The following is a 15,034-nucleotide window of genomic DNA, read 5'->3' as shown; positions in this document are numbered from 1 at the left end:
TGTTTACGTTTCTATCATTTTTCTCATTGTTTTATTCACTTGTTGAAGCTATTGGAAGATATTTTTGAAAGAAAAGGGTTTTATCGAAACTGATTTGTTTTTACGATATATTTGATTTCTGGACTGTTTTGGAAATGCATTATTTTCTGTAGTGCTATGACGTGCGATTACCTATTTTCTTACTGCTCAGCTGCTTTTACTTTTATTACTTACTGAGTTGGCGTACTCACATTACTCCCTGTACCTTGTGTGCAGATCCAAGAGTCTCGGGACGCGATAGTGAGTGCTGATCAGTCTTCCAACGGGTCTCCGGAGTTGACAAGGTAGTTGCATGGCGTTCGCAGCCCTGCACTCTCCTTTTTACCTTATTCAGGCTGTCTTAGTATTTCTATTTTCGGACTATGTTAGCCTTCCTTGTACTTAGACGGATTTTGTAGTTGCTCATGACTGGTGACACCCCGATGTCGGGCTTGTGTTATTTTGTCTTCCGCACTGGTTATTTAAACTTATACTATGGGATTTTAGTTAATTAATGACTTAACTTGACTTTTCATAATTTTTTGGTTGGTTTTGGGTTTGTGTCGGCTGGACTAGTTTCACGATAGGCGCCATCACGACCGGATCAATTTTAGGGTTGTGACATAACTACTGCATAAGAAACCATAGTATTAACAATGCAATGGGTTTTAGTGCATGCATTAGCTTAGTTAAAGACTAATCGTCCTTCAAAATTTATGCTTGACTAAAAATACTATTATCTTAATGCAAATTTGAAATAATCCAAGAAAATAGGAAACAAAATTATATTCCTAGTAAATAAATAAATACTTAGCATATTTTCTGTTTTATAAAAAATATTTAGTTTTATACTATGATATAGGTAGACAAACCAAATAATTTTTTTAAACCTTTTTTTATATGAAAACATCCTCAACATATGTTTCTTTTAAAAAGATAAAGTGATGGACTGGTTATGAGAGTATTTTTGTAAACAGACATTTCTTTTAAATGCAATGCTTTAATACATCAAACCAAACAATGCATAAGAAATATGTCAGCATAACTAATGTTAGCATAACTAATGCAAGTATAACTAATACCAGCATTACGAATACACCCTATTCCGCATTAATCTTGTACACCCTACCAAGCGACCCCTAGTGCCAGCATAACTAATGTCAGCATAACTAATGCAAGCATAACTAAGGGGTCATTTGGTACAGTAAGAATAATGCGGAATATGGTATATTAGTGATGCTGGTATTAGTTATGCTTGCATTAGTTATGCTGACATATTTCTTATCCATTGTTTGGTTTTATGTATCAAAATATTGCACAATTTTTAAAAGAATTATTTGTTTACAAAAATACCCTCATAACCAGTCCATCACTTATTTTTTTTTAAAAGAAACATATATTGAGGAATGTTTTTATATGAATAAGGTTTTAAAAAAATTATTTGATCTGTCTACCTATATTGTAGTATACAACTATATATTTATTTATAAAGAAGAAAATATGCAACGTATTTGTTTATTTACTGGGGATATAATTTTATTTTCACTTTCTTGGATTATTTCAAACTTACATTAATATAGTAGCATATTTTAGTTAAGCATTTTATTTGAAGGATAATTTTATCTTTAACTAAGCTAATGCATGCATTAAAACTCATTGCATTGTTAATTCCGTGATTTCTTATACATTAGTTATGCATAAGATAATACCAAATAGGGTGTATAACCAATGCTTGCATAACTAATGCATAGGTTCAAAAAATGTACCAAACAAGATATTATGAGTATACAAAGCTAATGCATACATTATTTTATCTAATGCATCCTACCAAACGACCCCTAAAAGTACTACCTGCAATTATTGCCAGATAGAGACACACGACCCATCGGCTTTGCTACAGTCCTATGTTCTGGCCGAGCTTTAAATAAGTATGACTGAACTCATTGATTATCGAGCGCAATAGGGTGATTTTTAAAAATAGCCAGATTTACAATTGGTCGTTCAAAAATAGCCCAATTTCAAAATTAATCGAAATTTAGCCACTTTTTATGTATAGATAAATCTGAGCGAAAATACTGTTCAAAACCTGGAAAATACTCCAGTATATTATGCTGGAGTTCCAGCATAAGTATACTTGAACTCCAGCATATTATACTGGAGTTCCAGGATAGTATGCTGGAACTCCAGCATAATATGATGGAGTTCCAGCATAAATACACTAGAACTCCAGCATAATATACTGGAGTTCCAGCAAGTATAATGGTCCAGTATAATGCAAAGTATACCGGTCCAGCATAATATGCTGGAGTTCATACACAAGTGCACCGAACTCCAGTATATTATGCTGGACCGGTCTCTATTGCAGCAAAACGGTGGCTATTTTTCATTGACTTGGTAAATGCTGGCTATTTTTGATTGACCAGTCCGAAAACTGGCTATACTGTGAAATTTTGGCTAACGACCCTCCCCAAGTACTTTTGTAGGCCCACACTCTCGGATTGATTGCGATTCATAAGAGGCCCATAAACTTGGTTTCATTCAATTTCAAGCCCGATCCACCTACTTTTATTACATGTTCTTGTGCCATAAATGTAATACAAAATTAAATCATTTTTTATGTTCCTTTAACGGTACTACATGGAGTACTTGATAGTAATAAATAAGCCGCCAAATCTCTTAAACCCGAATGCAATTTTATACTTCCTCCTTCACTTTTAATAGTGTGCTTTTGATTTTGCACTCTTTTTAAGAAAAAACAAATAAAGTATGTATTTTATAATTTTACCAATAACAATAATAGCAATTTCAAAAGTCTTAAGAAATAATTTGGAGAATGAGTAGGTAATAACAAGGGTAAAACAGGAAAAAAATTTATCTTTCTCTTGATTTAGCACAGTAGACAAGCAAAAGTAAAAATATATTTTTAATATAGTTTGATAAGTAAAAATGAAGCGACGGAGTATTTAATTTTTGGTTTTAGAAGCAAAGAGTGATGATGCTATCATATTTGGACACGAACGCAGTAGAGTTGACCATATTTGCTTGACGCGAACGCAGCGGAGGACACGCAGATAAATACTAGTACCATATTTTTTGCATCTCAGTCAAAGATTAGTAATCGAGAACTAAAGGTGAAACAATCTAATAAGTAAGCGATAAGTTAATGAATCAGATTATCTTTCCATCAAAGATTAATTCATTTTAATGCTTGGCTGACTTGTCATAGAAAAATTTCTAGAAATGTCATTATAGAATTCAGATTGTATATTTTTATAATAAAAAAATGTATTAGTATCTTAGAAATATTATATAGAGGTTTTTTTTTCTTCTATTTTTTGGTTTAACCATTCATTTCACAACTCGCTTAACTTAAAAGTAATTTGAATTTGGTAGGTAAATAAAAGGAGTTGAAGAACTATGTTGATGAAAGCACTTTCCTTCCAAAAGTTTGAACTAAATAGTCTAACAACACACTTCTCGATTAATTAAAATTAGGGTCCACAAATCCAATTGGTCCAAAACACCCTAATTGAAGTTGATATGAAATTTGATGGGTTCTGGAGCTCCCTGAGAGAAGCGAAGAACAAAAAATGGGTTCCGTTGCAAAGGTACTCGATTCAAATTCTAGTTACAAATTCCTGTTCAAGATATGAAATTTCTCTTTTTTTGGGAGTTTTGTTGGTTGCTGATGCTATTTTTGTTTATGGAACTGCCTTTTTTCTCGTACAATTCTACAGAAGTTAATGATTTCATATGTCTTGAATTTTGTTTGTTATCATTTTCGTGCCTGTTTATGTTTGATTTTCTAGCTTCTTTGATGGGCATTTTACAGGTGGAATAGTACTTACATTAGCGAGCTAATGATTTAAATGCGGAATTTGAGCTAATGCCTCACTTCACTACCTTATGTTGAAGGTGTTTTTCTCTCATTTCTCCAAGTCCTCTTGTGAAATTCAAACCCTTTGACATGCAAGTTTCAGAAAAAAAAAAAAGAATTGTAATCTGCAAATATACATGTTCAGGAGATAGATAAACTATAGCAAATAAAAGAGAGAAAATAAACCCATGTCTAGTTTATTATACTAAGATAAAGTCATTACGTATCAACAATTAAAAAATACTGGACAGAAAGCTGGCTATTAGATGAAGAACTAATACTCTAATAGAAACAGATCAACTAATCGATAAGCTAAGATCAATTAAAAAAATTCAACATTGAATTTTTCTCAAAATTTTGCTTTCCTTTGTGATGCCTACAAATATAAAAACCAGTGCCTCAGTGGAAGTTAGCAGTGGAATATGTATAATTTTGAGATTTACTTGCATTGAATTAGTCTTAACACCTTTACAAACATAAAGATACGTAATTTCTAAAATGTAAATTAACTAATTAATAGTGTGTGAATCATGTGATCCACTGAAAGATATTGTTAGCAAATGAAGCTTTTCTCAGGGTGAAAGGAAAAATTGTAACGACCCAGCCGGTCGTTTTGAGAATTTACGCCCCGATCCCCTATTAACTGCTTTCTCCGTGTTTATTTTTGCTATTGTGATTTGCCGGGAAGATTTGTTTTGAGTTTTGGAGTGTTTTGGGACACTTAGTCCCTAAATGAGAGCTTAAGCTTTAGAATTTGGACCGTAGTCGGAACGATGTGAAGACGGCCTCGGAATGGAATTCCGTTAGCTCCGTTGGGTGATTTCGGGCTTAGGGGCGTGTTCGGAGTGTGTTTTGGAGGTCCGTAGCTTATTTAGGGTTGAAATGCCGAAAGTTGAATTTTTGAAGTTTCCGGATCGATAGTGAGATTTTGATATCGGGGTCGGAATCCGATTCCAAATGTTGGGACAGCTCTACAGTGTGAATGTGACTTGTGTGTAAAAGTTGGGGTCAATCGGACATGGTTTGATTGGTTTCGGCATCGGTTGTAGAGTTCTTGAGATTTCAAGTTCATTAGGCTTGGATTGGAGGGTGACTCGTGGTTTCACCGTTGTTTGATGTGATTTAAGGGTTGGACTAAGTTCGTATGATGTTTAAGGATTGGTTGGCATGTTGGCTGAGGTCCCGGGGCCTCGGATGAGTTTCGGATGCTTAACGGAAGTTGAATTGGACTTAGGCAATTTTCTAAATTGCTGAACCTGTTGGTTTCGCACCTGCGGAGCATGGACCGCAGGTGTGGCGCTGCAGAAGCGGGTTGGTGACCGCAGAAGCGGTCCGAGGCTTGGAGATCAATGGTCGCAGATGCGGCCCAAGGACCGTAGAAGTGGAACCGCATCTGTGAGTAAAGGGGCGCAGGTGCGGAACCTGGCCGTTTAATGAAATTCCGCAGGGTAGAAGAGGAGGCACGTGTTCTCGCCATCTGCGAAAGAACAGAGTAGAAAGACAATCAGTATTTGAGAAACAGAATCGCACGACAGGAAAGAACAAAAGTGAAACTTTTCCTAACTCCGTAGCCTCTGGGGGATAAATACAGACGTCTCCATACCGATCCCTCAGACTCTACCGAGGTTGTCCGTGAGTTGTGAGACCTATGTAACCTAGTGCTCTGATACCAATTTGTCACGACCCGGATCTCCCACCCTCGGGAGTCGTGATGGCGCCTACTAATAGGAGCTAGGCACGCCAACTAATTTAACATTTCTCTCAACATCATTAACAATATAAAGAAGAACGAGGCAATTGATATTAAAGCGGAAGTCTCGATACATAAATAACTGAAACCAAGTGTGGAAATTCAAATACACCTCTACCCAGATCTGGTGTCACTAACTCACGAACTTCTACTGAATGCTAAAAACAAAGTCTGAATAAGAATACAGTACTGTCTGATCCGATACAAGGGAAATCAAACGAAAGACAGAGATAAGAGAGACTCCGGGCCATGCGGACGCCAGCAAGCTACCTCGGGAATCTCCGGACTGAAGTAAGCTCCCAACGCTCCTACTGCTGACCAAAGGCCCCTGCTCCGGTACTATGATCTGTGCAAAAAGCACAGAAGTGTAGCATCAGCACAACCGACCCCATGTGCTGGTAAGTGCCTAGCCTAACCCCGGCGAGGTAGTGATGAGGCTAGACAGGACCTACCAAAAACAACCTGTGCAGATATATATATACAAAGGCAACAGCAATAACAACAGAGAATATCAACTAAAAAGGGGAAGGGGGCATGCTCGGGGAAAATACAGCGAATACAGATCAACGGATATAACGACGAAACTATCTCAATACCGTAGCTCATATATAAGTGGTCGGCGCGCCACACGATCCCATTTCTTAATTCATAAGTGGACGGCGTGCCACACGATCCCATATCATAGTTCAAAATATCTGGCTTTTGTAAAGGAGGCCCCATTAGGGGGATTCGACAACATAACACTTTAACCCGGCAAGGGTACAGCTAACAGCCCAAATATCCCGGCAAGGGAGAGTACATAATAACAGTCTACACGTCCCGGCAAGGGAATAATCACAACACATCCTATTTTAAATCACTTCTTTCTCAACTATCACATTCTTGTTCGAGCCATCGCTCCAAAATATACCAATCACAATTCTTCCTCAACCGTTCACATTATATGAAATTTATCAATTAAACAAGGAAGTTGTGTCACATCATTCGAATTAAAAGCAATTAAGACTCACGGTCATGCTAGACTCCAGTGCATAGACAACCGTCACCATGCCTATACACCGTACTCCACATTTAGCAAGTAGCAAATAACATCCTAATCCTATTCCCTCAAGCCAAAGTTAGAACAAACACTTACCTCGGTCCAAGAATAGCAATCAACTCTCTAATGCCGCCTTTCCTCTACAATCCAACTCCGAAACAATGATATCTAGGCATAATTAGTTCAATAATATCAATAAGGGCTCAAAAACATAATCCCATAGCCTAGAAATGAAATTCCTATCATTCTTCCAAAAACACCGAAATTCGACACCGGTCCCACATGGTCCAAACACGAGGTTCGGACCAAAACCCAATCACCCGTAACCCCACGAGTTCAAATATATAATTTATTTCAAGATTCGACCCCAAATTGAGGTTGAATCACCCAAAATCCCCAAAGCCCTAACTCTACCCAAAACCCCCATTTTCTACTTTGAATTCATGATTTAGGGCTAGGAATTTAGTAATTAATAGAGGAAATTGAAGAAAACAAGTTGAACAATGCTTACCCAAGAAGTTTTGATGAAAGGGAGCTTCAATGGACGCCTAAGTGCTTGGAGAAGAAAGGAGTTCGTGTATTTTTATGAAAATCCCGAGCTACTGTTCTGTTTTTAACTTAAAAATTCGCTGGGCAAAATTGCCCTTCGCGTTCGCGGGAGAGGAGCCGTGTTCGCGAAGGGTAAACTGGGTAGGCTATCGCGATCGCGTGGAGAGAGACGCGAACGCGTAGAAGGAAATTGCTGGGGTCCAGGAACTGTTCTATGCGAACGCGTGGGATTTCACGCGAACGCGATGAAGGAGTTCTCTAGAGCTACGCGATCGCGAGGGTACAAACGCGAACGCGAAGGGGAAAAGGAGAATCAGCCCTCAGGGTCAAATAACCCTACGCGAACGCGGGGCTAGAACGCGATCGCGAAGAAAGAGGGAGTAAGGCATCGCGAACGCGGGAAGAAGAACGCGATCGCGAAGAGGAAATGGGCTCTGCAACAGCTGAAGCAAAATCTGCTATTTTTCTAAGTGTAAAAACACCCCGAACCACCTCCAATTTACTCCCGAGCCCTCGGGGCTCCTAACCAATCACACACACTAACTCAATAACATCCTACGAACTTACTCGAGCGATCAAATCGCCAAAATAACATCAAAATCATTGAATCAAGCCCCAAGATCATCATTTTCATTTCAAACTGAAACTTCAAATTTTAGATATTTAGGTCTGAAACACGTCAAATGACATCCGATTTCGACCAAACTTTACAGAAAGCGCTTAACACATATTTAAGACTTGTACCGGGCGTCGGAACCAAAATACGAGCCTGATACCATAGTCTTTTGATCAATTTTCATTTCCATTTTCCTTAATAATTTCAGAAAAACAATTTCACAGAAAAATTCATTTCTCGGGCTCTCGACCTCGAAATTCGACTTCGGGCATATGCCCGAGTCCCATATTTTTCTACGGACCCTCCGGGACCGCCTAATCACGGGTCCGGGTCCGGGTCCGTTTACCAAAAATGTTGACCAAAGTCAACTTTAGCAATATTAATATCAAAATTCTTCAAATTTTTCACAAAATTCACATATTTCAACATAAAAGCTTTCCGGCTACGCGCCCGGAGTGCGCATGCAAATCGAGGCAAGCAGAAATGAGGTTTTCAAGGCCTCGGAAGCACGGAAAAGAGAGAAATCCGGTGATGACCCTTTGGGTCGTCACAATTTGGTAGGTAAATAAAAGGAGTTGAAAGAACTATGTTGATGAAAGCACTTTCCTTCCAAAAGTTTGAACTAAATAGTCTAACAACACACTTCTCGATTAATTAAAATTAGGGTCCACAAATCCAATTGGTCCAAAACACCCTAATTGAAGTTGATATGAAATTTGATGGGTTCTGGAGCTCCCTGAGAGAAGCGAAGAACAAAAAATGGGTTCCGTTGCAAAGGTACTCGATTCAAATTCTAGTTACAAATTCCTGTTCAAGATATGAAATTTCTCTTTTTTTGGGAGTTTTGTTGGTTGCTGATGCTATTTTTGTTTATGGAACTGCCTTTTTTCTCGTACAATTCTACAGAAGTTAATGATTTCATATGTCTTGAATTTTGTTTGTTATCATTTTCGTGCCTGTTTATGTTTGATTTTCTAGCTTCTGTGATGGGCATTTTACAGGTGGAATAGTACTTACATTAGCGAGCTAATGATTTAAATGCGGAATTTGAGCTAATGCCTCACTTCACTACCTTATGTTGAAGGTGTTTTTCTCTCATTTCTCCAAGTCCTCTTGTGAAATTCAAACCCTTTGACATGCAAGTTTCAGAAAAAAAAAAACGAATTGTAATCTGCAAATATACATGTTCAGGAGATAGATAAACTATAGCAAATAAAAGAAGAGAAAATAACCCAATGTCTAGTTTATTATACTAAGATAAAAGTCATTACGTATCAACAATTAAAAAAATAACTGGACAGAAAGCTGGCTATTAGATGAAGAACTAATACTCTAAATGGAAACAGATCAACTAATCGATAAGCTAAGATCAATTAAAAAAATTCAACATTGAATTTTTCTCAAAATTTTGCTTTCCTTTGTGATGCCTACAAATATAAAAACCAGTGCCTCAGTGGAAGTTAGCAGTGGAATATGTATAATTTTGAGATTTACTTGCATTGAATTAGTCTTAACACCTTTACAAACATAAAGATACGTAATTTCTAAAATGTAAATTAACTAATTAATAGTGTGTGAATCATGTGATCCACTGAAAGATATTGTTAGCAAATGAAGCTTTTCTCAGGGTGAAAGGGCAAACACAATGACCAATAGTTTGGGTTGTTGACTTCTTGTGCACCCAGAAAATTAGGGTGCTTTCTACTGTGAGAACCTTCTATTTTTCCATTATTGGTTGATCATTTGGTCCTTGCACTTGGGTTTCTTCACTTTGATGCTGGCTGGGTACATAGATTCAGTGAAAGAATGAAGACCAGGAAAACAACTCTGAGTAGTCCTAGGATAGCTACTTTCAGGGTGTTATTTGGTATACATTCTTACTCTATGTGCTACATTCCAGCTTTTATTGTGTTAACTTTTAAAAGGACATGATATTCCCCTACATTTTTCAGGTCGTTTCATGTTTTCCTTAAAAAATTATGCTAGTTGTCAGTTAATTCCTTTTAACGTGAGCATCTGCCTAAGATGAAGACTTATATGAGTACTCTCCTGTAGTAAACTGAGATTGATCTTGCAGAAGTAACAGTACAACAAGATACCAAAAAGATTTCACAGAGTTGGTTGATCAATAAAATTATTTGTCTTATCAAAAGAATTTCTCAGAGTTGGTTCTAGTTATAAATTTAATCGGTCTGCAGTAGCCTGGTTGAAGAAATTGCACTGGTCGTGATATATTGGCATCAATAAGAGATTTTTGAAGAACTTACAGTTTCATCAAGCAATTTTTTAAGTTTTTATTTTTTTATTTTTAACGGACTTGGAAAAGGAGTTGAAACTTTTGTGATAATTTTTGGAGGGGAGGGAAATTTTTGTGTATTCAAATCAATCAACATGCCTTAACCAAAAGTAGTTGAGATTGTGTTCTGGTTACTTTCCTTAATTGGCTAGTTCTGCATCTTTTGTCTAATGGGAGTGGTTATGTCTTGTTGGACAATTATGGCCTTTTAGCCATCATTTCCTTTAGCCCTCACTATGTATATCACTTGTAAACTAGGTTTCCTCATCAATAAAATTACTCTACATTACTTTAAAAAAGAAATCTCTATAACCCTCACATTCCAATTCTGAAATGATGGGTCGCTCTAGGTGATCACAGCTATTTCAGTAATCATAATGGATGTTGCCAATGGATTTCGCATCTTTTTTCCCCTTTTCATTTGTGACGTGTTAATGAGCAAAAGGCCATGCAATTGTCTGTTGTTTTGTCCTGTAAGTATTTTGTGGTAAGCATATGATCGATTTTTACTTTGTGGTTGTGGTTCTGGAACAAGCTTGCAGCCAGCCTCCTCACTGTCCGTCGTGCCTGCACCCTCCAGAACTAAAGTGCATGCCTTATTTGCTTCTTTAATGAGGTCTGGATGATCTTTTGAACTGCCTTGATGTTAACGGATTCTGTTGTGACTTATGAGAAGGAGTCCATGTGATATCTCTACACGTTGTCCGCTAATGAGCCTTTCTTGTCCATAGTGTCCACTAATGAGCCTTTCTTGTCCATAGTGTCCACTACTGAGCCTTTTGCGGTAAGCAATTACTTACAAGGTAGTATTAGTTTTGCAGTGTGCTTGTGTCTCTTAAGCATTTATTATGGACTGACTTGACTACTTTGTCAATGATTATGGTTGTATGGCCATAGTGGGTTCTTTAAAGGAATTTCGCTTCCCATACATATTACTGTATAATAACTTGCACGTATAGTGTCATATCTAGTTGCAAGCCTTGCGAATGTCTTCCAATCACTGCAGGATGCCAGGGAGGAAGTCATACAGGCATGGGACATGGATGATAGCAACGAGGACCAGAGGCTTCCCCAGAGTGAGCTGAATGAATTTGTGTCACTTGACAAACTTGCCTGTATAATTCCCCACGATTATCCTTATTCGATCTATTTCATGTTTTCTAGTGGGCCCGTCTGGCTATTTATTTCTTTCCTTCAAAGAACTTCCTTGAGTTACTCTAAATAAGAATCTGATCCTCTTAATCTTAGTTATATTGAAAGAGTACTACCCTTTTTCGTTATTTCTGGTGATCTTTTCAGCCATCAGCTATCAGTATATGGGATTTTTGGATACTAGATAGGAGAAGTTTCTTTTGATTTGTTTTAGTAATCCAATTCTAATGGGATTTATTATCTCGTTTCTCAACTCCTATCATGCCTGAATCATATGAACAAAGAAATCAAAGAACCCTTCGTCCTTTATTGATGATTCCCTCGTAATTTAGAGGTCCTAGATCTTCCAAGTTTAGTCCTGGGTTTTAACGTACTTTTCTGCTTCCCTTATTGAACTACTACATGAAACTTTCAGAACTTGGAGTGCTCAGCTGGTGACTAGATGCTGACAATTATGAAACTGATGAAGAGTTGACGAAAATTCGAGAGGTTTGCTGATATTCTTACAGCTGAGAATTATGGAACTGCTGAAGAGTTGACGAAAATTCGAGAGGCTCACTGATATTCTTACATGGTATGTCCAAGTTATTACAATGAATATGGACTTGGTTCCTGAAATGTCCAAGCATTATGATATTCACAACGAATTTCCTTCAGGACTTTTGTGAGGTTTGCCCTGAAAATTTACCCAATTATGAGGAGAAGATTAAGAACTTTTACGAAGAGCACTTGCACACTGATGAGGAGATCCGTTACTGTGTTGCTGGAAGTGGTAAGTGTAGGATTTATTGGATGGGCTTTGCATCGCTATCTGCCAACTATAATATGGTTGCTAAAATATATATACTTTGTCTTGTAAGGTTATTTTGATGTGAGGGATCGTAATGAGGTTTGGATTCCCATCTGGGTAAAGAAAGGGGCGATGATTATCCTCCCTGCTGGAATTTATCACCGTTTCACACTTGATTCAAGCAATTACATTAAGGTACTTAAGAGAAGCATGAGCCTAAATTGAAGATTAAAGAGTAAGACTGCGTGCTGTTTTCACACCGTCTTTGCTTTTCCGTGTCGCTGCCTTTCTCTAAAAACATGATAAAGTATTTGGCAACTATGTGTTGCTTCTTCAGTTCGGTCATTATTTTGTGATATGTCAATTACTATATGTGGTTCTTGTAGGCATTGCGGCTCTTTGTTGGAGATCCAGTTTGGACCCCATACAATACGATCGTCCACATGATCACTTGCCTGCCAGGTCTGTTTCGGGATGTCTGTTATTTTACGTTTTCCTATATATATATATGAGGGACACGAGAGAGGTGATGTGGCATCTCTATAGTGTAGGAATACTCTTTATCTTTTTTCTCATTTTATTGACATTTTCCTTTCAATTTTTCCATTTTAATTATTTTAAATTTTCACACCATAATGCCATAACTCACTCATACCTCTTCATTGGGGGTTATAACTTTTCAAGTCCATAACCTCCATTCGTTTATTATGTTATTAAATTAATAACCTGTCCCTCTGTTCCTCTTCTTGCTCGCACCTGACCGTTACTTATGTAACCTCCCATTCCATTCATAAAGCTTTGTATTAATCATACATTCAGTAGTACTATAAAGTTGGTTGCACAAAGCACCTTTTTTATTTTTGTGGAGATTTACTATTCCAGTTAACATTTTCAATAGTATTTATATTATTTTGGTCTATTTACTTATAACTCATTTTGAATATGCAGTTTTTTTACGACTGTAATGGAGTACATCATGCTCCTGTTCCTCGGAAACTACATCCAGGTTCGTATTTTGTGAATTGAATTTTAAAATTTGACTTTCTTATGTTTGTTATCTTATCCTCTCATAGTTCTGTGTTAATTATAGCCCAGTGCTTTGAAGTGGAATCCGTCTTTCTCAGAGGAGAAAAGAGATGGCTCATATCAAGAATCTGGTCACCAAATTTGGAACTCAACATTGACAAGGGCTACAGTGTTGTGCCTATCTAACAAAAAATAAAAGGTTAGTTCAAATTGTGTTTTTTATATTATTTATCAAATTAAATTATAGAATAACGTGAACCCCTCATAATTTATGGGTAGATGTAAGGATGATGACAAGAGCTACAAAATCCAGTATGATGTGCCAAGCTTGGGAATGAGGACGCGAAGACACGGTGAAAGATGAAATTTTGAGTGAACAAAGGAAGAGTAGGAGCGAAACAATCAAATGATGAGTTTTGGCTATCAACAATTTATGGATACTACAATAACAACAACATTGTACCTCTGCCAAGGTTGAGGAGATCAAGGTTAAGATAAAAGATGGTAAAATATGTCAAATAAACTTAATCATGCGATTATCAAAATGTCAGCCGCAGTCGGTGTTGTAAAATTCTAAAATGATGTGATTTTTGTTTTTGTTTCAGATGAGCGGGGGGGAAAAAAAAGCAAAAAAAGATGGGAAAGAAGGAGGAGAAAAATTGTTTGAATCCTTGTGAATGAATTTGTAACTCTGCAACTCTGTTTTTAGTTTGGTTTTTCCTTTTTTTTTAATCAGAAAGGAAGATTATTTATTTGTGACTAAGAATTAAAAAACAGAGTTAATATTATGTGCTTTTACCATCTAATAAGAGGAACAATATAAATACCTACATTTATATAGTACACTTGGAGGATCGCGCATTAGGACTAGGACCACTATATAAAGCTGAAAATTTTCCTTTGAAGTTCTGTTCTATTTTTTTCATTTTCAAAGAAATTTTTATAATGTCAGGTCATCTAAGCTCTAATTCTAATAAAAATATTTTAATTTGTAATATCACCAAGACATAGAATTTTTTGTTGTATGGATATACATAAAAAAATTCTCTTCTATCTCGATTAAATTATGAGAAAATTATTTTAAAATTCATTAGTGTTGCACAACTGCGCGAAGCGCGGGTTACTTTACTAGTTGATTTATAAAAACAGTTTGGTGCTTGAAACCTAAATAGAAGATAATTGTGCTGGAAGCAATATGTTGAGACTTTTGAGCTGATGGATGGAGTTGGTGAGGCAGTTAATGCAGCTGCCTAAAATTACTTGAAAATTGAAGAACATAACCATTTGGGTTGTGGTAAATGCTTCCATACAGTTGTGTCGTGGTTGATAGTGTATGTCTTTCTTAGATTGTTACAGCCTTGAGACTAAATAATTTTCCTATACGAGGCCGAATTTGTCTCCAGTTCGGTGCCGATGAAATTCCATGAGTGCAATTTTGGGTCTCCAGTCTATTCTGCGAATCAATATAATACTTGTGCTTGGCTTGTTAAGTCATTCCCCCAAATTTTGGTTATTGGATGTCTAGAAAATTATTAACCGATCCTTGTCCGAATTGTTACCTTTATTATTTGAGACAATGATTCCTTCCTTAGTGCTACTACTAGACGTTAGAAGATTGACAGCACCACGTCTGCCCTACTGCTAACTTTTCTTGCATTCGCGCTAGATTTTGTGGAAATATTAGTCTTCTTTTAGTGGGACTGGGATGAGGTGACTTGTTTATATTACGACACACAATCAGTTTTTTTTTGCTTTGCAAATATCTGACTTATGTAAAATTATTTATTTCGAAAGTAGGATTAAAGATAATATACAGAACAATGCAATTGTCAAATTTGTACACATGCTGAAAGTGTGGTTTACCTGTAGACTAAATCAAGAAATTGACCAGTTGTTGCCCCTCCTATTTGAACCAAAATTT

The 15,034-nt window shown here is 36.8% G+C and overlaps 1 pseudogene; it reads left to right on the top strand.

The window, feature by feature from the left end:
- Positions 1-3,314: 3,314 nt before the first annotated feature.
- Positions 3,315-13,869, top strand: LOC109241544 (annotated as a pseudogene).
- The last annotated feature ends 1,165 nt before the right edge of the window (positions 13,870-15,034 follow it).

The sequence above is a fragment of the Nicotiana attenuata genome, unplaced genomic scaffold, assembly GCF_001879085.1.
Source record: "Nicotiana attenuata strain UT unplaced genomic scaffold, NIATTr2, whole genome shotgun sequence".
NCBI classification, from domain to species: domain Eukaryota; kingdom Viridiplantae; phylum Streptophyta; class Magnoliopsida; order Solanales; family Solanaceae; genus Nicotiana; species Nicotiana attenuata.
This window is presented reverse-complemented; position numbering and strand designations above follow the sequence as displayed.